The sequence below is a fragment of the Oryzias melastigma genome, linkage group LG3, assembly GCF_002922805.2.
Source record: "Oryzias melastigma strain HK-1 linkage group LG3, ASM292280v2, whole genome shotgun sequence".
Taxonomy (NCBI): domain Eukaryota; kingdom Metazoa; phylum Chordata; class Actinopteri; order Beloniformes; family Adrianichthyidae; genus Oryzias; species Oryzias melastigma.
The window spans coordinates 26,417,466-26,425,872 of record NC_050514.1 but is presented as its reverse complement, the minus strand read 5'-3'; positions in this window follow the sequence as shown (position 1 = coordinate 26,425,872).

The window sequence follows — 8,407 nt, the reverse complement described above, 5'->3', positions numbered from 1 at the left end:
GCTTGTGCTGGCTGCGCCACACTGAGCAGTGCTCTGCCATGACAACTAAATAGGCCCCCTAATACCCCTTCATAAAACCAAAAAGTATCCTCCAGGCAAGAAGCTGTAAATTAAAGATATAAATGTTGCCTTGGTGGCTTAAGCAAGGAGTAAATCATCTTCCTAAATGGTAAGAATCGCTTGACAGTCCAGGCCAAATGTTACCTTAAAGTCCCCTCCGATGAAAATTATGTTTTTTTTTAATTTATAATGTGCATTTTGGCATTTTTCTTATGAAAAAGAACAAATTTAGTATTTCTGAGTATTTCTCCTTTTAAATCGCTGTCAATCAAAATGATTGTTACCTTTGGGGGGATCAGGGGCGGGGCTACTCAGCTCATCTCCAAAAGCCACGCCCCCTCAGAGGAGAATTTGGAAACAGAGGCTTCAGATCAACATGAAAAATTGCTTTTTAAGACATTTAGGTTGATGGGATTTTGGTTAAAAACTTCACAATCATAACATAAAAAAACTATCATGGAACAGCTGGAGTCTGCAACCTGAGGCACCAGAGTCACATGCGGCTCCTTCATCCCTCCATTGTGGCTCTTTGGCATTGGATAAAAATGCTAACAATTCCAATAAATAACACGTTTAAAGTTGATTTATTTTACTTAATCAAGCTTTGTCATTTATTTTTTTAATTTTAGCATATCAGATAATTGAGAAAATAATGGTAAGAGTGGTTTATTATTAGAATAAGAGTAAAACACATATAGATTTATTAAAAAAAATTACATTCTACACCATTGTTATCATGTTTACATTCAATAGTAAAAAGGAGGAATTAGATAAAGAGCACCAAACTCATAAGAATGGAAAATATCATGTTGGATTTCACTTTCTTGCTTATTTGACACAGGATTCATTTTATTTTGAAGGGAACATATGCGCTGCTGTCAAAAGTAAAATAAGTTAAAGTGGTTGTATAAAGAAATTATATTATTTCAACTATTATAATTATTTAAAACATACTTTTTATAAATATATGGCTACAAAAACACAGATAAAGTGTACTTTTCTAAACAGTGACTCGGTTTTGGTCAGTAAAAAATGGAACCAAAGGTTCTCTGCCATACATGGGGTTCAATTCATAGGGACGCCCCAATGTGGCAAATCAATTGTATATGTACATGACTGGTTTTTGTGAGTTCTGTTAAATTAGGTTTGATTTGTATGATCTTTCTGTAACATTAAAGTACAAACAAGTGTTTTTCTAAGAGGAAAATGGAAGAAATATAACATTTGTACAAACACACGCCCAAAAAAGCTTTGTTTTACTGATCGACAGACAACAAGGACAAGTGCAGGGCTTCATTGCAAGGAGTTGACAACAGTTGAAGATGAGTGAGGCAGCAGTCTGGAAGATAAGAGCTTAACTTGACTGTGTCTGTCCTTCTCCGCTGCCTGTCTGCATCTCTTTCCTTCCTTGCTCCCTATGATGATGTGACAAGGCTGCTAAGCAGATGTATGCACCCGTCATTTACGCACCGGGCTGCCTGTAACAGAACAATTCCTCAATTCATTTCTCACATCATTGTTTTCGCCTTTTTAACATGTCACCGAGGTCTGGCGTTGCACGAGTTGTGACGGCAGGGGCGAGATAACGGGGCAGGGAGGCACAAAGAGGGAGGATGCCGGTCTTCTCTAAGGGGATGTTTAGCTTTGTAATTTCACCCTTGAAATTCGTGATTACAAACGGGACAACTTTTTTAATTTTCTCTTTTGTCTGGATTCCGCTGGCTGACAGTCTGCCCCAGCAGCCAGGCCTTTTAATCAATCACCTAGATAATCAAATGTCACTGGCTATCTGCTCCATGTAATTACTTTTGCAATTAAAAATCAATCTCCAGTCACCCCATCTAATTAGAGGGATGGGCAGATCTTCATCTAGATTGATTTTATAATACATATTGACTTCAAATGCCATAACATTGCCATATTCCCTCATTTTCATGCTGTGGTGCATCAAAACAAAATGCCAGGGATTATGGGGAGGGGCAGGAAGGGGTTGTTTCAATTCGGTGTACTAGGAAAAGGTCCCATTTAAGGAAAGGTTCACCTTGCTCCCATGTCTGGGAAGACAACTCTCTTCCTTTCTACTTTAGCTAAAGGAAAGGAGAAATAAAGATCCAACAATTACATGAATGGGTTTCCAATCGAGCAAGAACAGTAAGATAAAGCTGTTTAGAAATACACCTGTTACATATTTAAGTCTTTAAGGAGACGTTGCTGGCAAACCTAAATAACATAGAATCTTTGACGTTCACACAATCAACGTGAAACCACGATTTCCAAAGTTTCTGAAAGAGAAAAGGTTGGTTTTCATTTTCTTTTTACATCATTTAGTAAAAATACATGTAATTGAAATAATACTAAAGAAACATAAAACAGTTACTAAATGAAAAGGAGCAACAAAGAAAACTTATATTATCTGCCCCTATTGCTAAATCAACAAAATGAAATCAAATAAATTAAACTGAAGGAAAATGAAAATGATTTTTTACATAAACACTTGATGAAAATGTTGTTGGTTTAATGAAAAACTACATTTAACACGTTTTTTTTATTTTTGCAAAAATTGTTCAACCGCAATGCATTGTGGTCTATATTTGCTGTAATGGTCATCCATGCACACCCGTTTTTCACAAAGGCACTGTTAAAGTGATTTTTGAATTGTACATTTGGACAGCACTATAAAATGGCAAACACGCTGTTTGTGCACTATATAGTAAGTAGTGAAGGAATCCGAAATCGGATTTACAGCAACTTATTGTAAACAACTGAGCATTATGGGAAAATAAAAAGAAATGCACAATTTTATTTGAAAATCAACTGGTAAGATCATTATTGAAATGTTTAGTTTATCCCCCAGCCAGTTTGTATCTCTTTGGCAGCTATAAGCTCTATTTTGTTAGGGTCTTTTTGCACCACTGTTTTGTTGCTACACAAGTTAGTTGTTTATTTCCAGGCATGAGATTGCAAAATATCTATGGAACCGTTCTTGCTCAGAGTTCAAAGGTTTATTAAATGAATGCATGGACATTAGTATTTGCCATTTATTATACCCCTTGACCTAAAGGCTATTAAGAGTCATGCATTGTGAGGTACACAGGTTATGTTATCCCTGACCACTGGTAGTATGAATACAATGACATTTGATAACACAATAGTGGGTAATACACAATAATAAAAAAAAAATGTCAGGAAGGAACTGTTAACTCTCAAAGGATTAACTATAATTACGCAGTCATATAATCTAGTTGTAGAATACTGTAAGGTACTGTAAAAGCATTTAAAGTACCTTACTGAGTAATTTACAGTAAGCTGCTAGATACAAAATATAGTATTAACTACTGCCAGTCAAACACTTTAAATTTACAGTGAAAAGTGTTATAGTGCACATTGTTGACTAATTCTGACACAGAAAAACGACTTTGTCATATTGGCTTTGAACCGGTATACAACACATTAGTAGTTGAAGTGTTGTAGAACTGCGCAAATCCACTTTTCTCTATGACAAAATCACCTGATTTACATTGATACTGCAAACACTTTGCTAAAGTAGTATTGCATATCAATGCAAAGCTCCCTTTCTCTGCTTCCAAATCCACTAGAATTACTTATTACTAATTAGAATTAATTGCATAAAGGGTTCAAGAGTAAAGGTAGTCGAAAAAATGTCAAGACATGGAGGTAAAGCTACGATGTTAATGGGTTAAGAGGTTTTTCTTTAAATATATCATTACTTTTATATTTAAACAATGCAAATGTATTAATGTTTGGGGATTTACTGTAAGTATTTCAAACTTTGTCTCCTTGAAATAAGCAAAAGCATCCATCTGGAAGGCATCACAGCCGAACAGACTCGTGACAGACGTACGTGCCGTAGTCCTGCCGCGCGTCCTTTGGTCTCTCGTCTCCACCTCGTAGCCTTACAGTGCTGACGGGTCCAATAATGAGGCTTTCCAATATAGGACTATTTACCCTCACATGCAGAAGACTCAGACATGGCAACGTACACAGAAACACGTGCACAGGCGCGAGCAAACAGAAACAGCCTCGGGGAAAGTGCCACTCAAAAACAGTGGAGCCTACAGGGAGACAAGAACCTCAAGGACCAGCTGTGTGCAGAACCTTGAGAAACGTAGAATGCTAAATATTAGAGGAAAAGACGGCTACCGGCTTGTTTTACAAATATGTACACAGGTGAGTACGTACCTACTGTAGATTAAGGTCCTTCAGTTGATTGAAGGTGTATCTCTCATGTGATTACACTGCTTGTAATGAATGGCTTCCCCTATATTATGCTTATAAGTGATTAATTCTGTCCATCAGACGTGTGATGAAGAGTCTCACTTGATAATAATAGAGAGCTCTGAAGTCTTTGGTTAGAATTCAGAGCAGTGCAGTGATTAAAAACAGGAAGACGGCTCCCCATAAGCCTGGAGGGGCCACTCTGTGGAGGACAAATGGATGACAAGAGAAAATGAGCGAAAGGAGAAGTGCTTATTTAACCCCTTATCACACACTGAGATGACAGCACTGTACCTCTCTATTAGGCACCAAAGGGTAAACAAAGACTAGCTTTTTTTCGAACCCATGCCGTGCAGGAAGCGTGACTGGACTGTGTTAGTCCAGCCAGCGCCGCCTGGGCCTCCTCCCAGAGCGGCCAGTAATAAGGGCAGCACTTATCATGTGTTGCCTCCAGCCACCAGCACCTCCACTGGAGCAGCTCACACGAGGGGAGAGGAGAGCCCACCACTGTTGAGAAGTAATTAATCACTGTGGAGTGGGAGCTGTCAAATCCCCAGGTCTCTTGAACTGATAATGCTGCCCACAACAATTTACCCTGATGGAGATGAGATTTTCTTTTCACCGCTGGCAAAAAAAGAGACAAATAAAATGGGGAAGAAAGAGGGGGTAGAAGGACGAAGCAGCAAATATATTTTTCGAACAACAGCGGCCAGCGGTGTACTTAATGATTGGCTTGCTCCTCTTAAACCTGACGTCCTTATCAAGTTAAAGTGTCCCGATCAATACGTTTCCTCTCAGGCATTCCTGAAATAGCTCACACATCAAGTCTCCAGCTGCCCGACCGCCTCCCCATCCCTGTGCGTCTGATACAGCAGCGTCTGTTATTATAGCCTGATCTCCGAGTGTCTCTGCCAGTCAGACATATGAACAAGTCAATATTTGTTCACATACACTTGCTGTTTGCTTTAGCATAGGTCAGAATGCATGTGAACAAATATCTCCTTTGATATGTTTGACTGGCATGGATGACCTTCACTCAACATTAAGAATACCTTTAAAAAACAAATAATGAAGTTTTATTTGCTTACAGCCAAAAGTATTTACCTGTTTATGGATCATCTTAAGTGTAATGGTAAAAAGTTCAAATAATTGTGTGAATGCTTTACTGCTTTCACACAATAGTGCCTTTTTATTTTTGGTGAGTAAAAATTCAATCATGCTTTCAACAATTTAACTAATCTTAGTATCAAAATGTTCAGCTCCTTCAGGAGATTACTGCTTGTACTTTTGGTATTCATAAACTTTAAGGTTTTTAATACTTTGAGCTAACTATGCCCCATAAGAAATTAATCTTTTAAAAAACTGTGCAATTTGAAACATGAACTTTTGTTTTTATGTTCAGGTTCCAGAGACAATTCAAACTTCTAAATATTCAGCAACTAGAGAGTATATTAGGGTCATTTAGAGTTAAGCTAATATTTAAGCATTATGCTAAAATATTGGCCAAATTTGACATTTTTAAAGTTTTTTTGGTTAGTTTTTTTGTTTAGGATAATTTGGAGTTTAGCTAATATTTTCAGTTCAATTCAGTTTTGTTTGCAAAGCCCAATATCACAATGCAGTCGTCTCAGTGGGCCTACCAGTTACTGTACAAAGACACAAAGTCAGTCATGAAAGAAACAGTAGCTGGTTGCTAAACTAAACTCAATAAGTTAACCTGGCATACCTGTCCTTAGACCCTCCTCTTCGGTGAGGAAAAACTCCTAAAAGAAGAAAATATATATTTGGGGAAAAAATAAGAAAGCATTCTGCAAGCTGTTTTGTCAAAATTCAAATTATAATATTTTTGGCTAATATTTCAGCTACTTGCTGTTTTGGCTAGTTTAGAAAATGTTCGAGTTTTTTCGGCTGAATAGTGTTTAGCTAAAATTTTAACAAGATTCTAAAATATTGATTGATTGGTTGATTTCAAGCATAGATTGAAAAAAAATACAGGACAAAACATAATTATTTCAAACTCATTACAGAAGTAATTAAATGCATTGATTAGAAAATAGAAAACGAAAATAAAACACACTTATGTCACATTTTCTTCATTAATTTTTGTGATAATTAACTAAAGTCAGTAGAGTTTGATTGATTGCTTGAAAAGGAGTGGGAAGAAGCGAATTTATATAATCCCACCCCTACTTAATTACTTCATTTCAATGTTTAGCATAACTATGTAATCCGGTTGTTGTTGTTGTTTTTTTTTTGTAATTCCCAATAGTAAAGTGAAGTGCTTGTTGATTATTGATTAATAGACATTATTTCAGTAAACAGTAACATCAATCATACATCATATAACAGATATACAATACTCATTGATTATCATCAAAATACAAATGCAGAAAAAATAATCATTACACATTGAGATCAAGTTTTAAAGTAACAATAGAGTTCTTATTGATCATTCTCTGAAAGAATTATTATATATTTTCAGTAATATTGGCAAAATTAGACATTTTTCCAGTTGTTTAGGATAATTTGGAGTTTAGCTAATATTTTGGCATTAGTTGTTTTGGCTAATTTAGACATTTTTCCAGTTTTTGGCCTAATTTAGTGCTTAGCTAAAATTTTAAGAAGATGCTAAAATGTTAGCAAATAAGACACATTTCAAGTTTTTAAGGATAATTTGTAGATATTTCCGCATAATGCTAGCTCTTGGCAAAATTAGAATTTTTTCTTTTTTTTAAGGATGACTTGGAGTTTAGCTAATATTTCAGCATTATGCTAGCTGTTTTGGCTAATTTAGACATTTTTCCAGATTTTTAGGCCAATTTAGTGTTTAGCTGTTTTGTAACAATATGCTAGTGGTTTGGGGAAAATTAGACATTTTTTCCATTTTTTTTGTGGCTAATTTGGCATTTAGCTAGTATTTTAGGAAGCTTTAGGCTTTAGCATTTTTTTAGCTACCAACTTAATCTTTTTTAGCTAGCTAGCAGTTTCAGCGTTTTCAGCTATCAGCTCTAGTATCTCCAGCATCCACATTCAGCTTACAGCATTCACACCAGCATAATTGCAGGTAATGCTACATATCTAGCTCAAAATAAAAGAAAATCATCTTGCAAACTTCTTGCAGGCTTCTTTACATGGTATCAGGTTTAAGTCGATCAAAGTGTATAACAACAGATGCCCATAAATTCAATTAAACCAAAAGCAAATCTTCTTGTTTGATGTGCATCTCTATTTGTTTTAACTGCTATTCCCATGGACTAAGTGCTCCTCAGTGCCAAAGTTCATGACCTCTCGCTGTGTATTTTGTAGCGCTGGATGGAGGCGCTAAGCACTGGCCTTTTTACAAAGGGCTGCTGGGATTCTGGACCTGCCCTAAAGCAAGACTTTGAAATGGTTTTTCTTGCACTTTTATAAGTGCATTTTCAAACAAGTTTATTAGACTATTGGGTACCAGGAACAAATAAACCTACTCACTCTCTGGATTATTGGGTTGATAAGAGAAGCAAGGCAGCCTCAAAAAGTGAGAAGGGATGTCCGGAAACGTGTTCCTGAATGGTTCTACGTCTTTTGTCAGACTGTTTGGTCCTGTGATTGGCTAAAAATACTGAGATTGAATCTGATGAAAATCGTGTTTTAACATGTTCTTGTAGCATTGATGTGGGACATATATAGTACATGAGAAAAAAGTAAACAATTTATGTCATTGGTTTAATGTTTTATTCCTCACTGCAAAAATTAAATATATATATATATTAATTTGCTCTTTTAAGCTTAACATTTACAAGTTATTCCATGTTTCTTTGTTGTTTTTTACTTAAATGTTGGGAGGATACCAACGAGAAAGGTTATATCAAACTTTTTTATTTACATTGAGTAAATTCTAACATATTAGATTTCACAAATTATTCACATTTTTGAAGTTTAGTCAGTGTTTTTTTAGTGGTATAAAGAAAATTGAGATTAATCAGCATTTCTGAGTATTTCTTCATTGAAATCCTTGCAACTCAGGAGCAGAAAAAAAAGTTATTTGAAAAAGATTGTAGCTTTGACATAAAAACTACAATCAATAGGGCTGTTTTGCTCCAGTCCGACGCCTGGTTCACACTGGATGCGG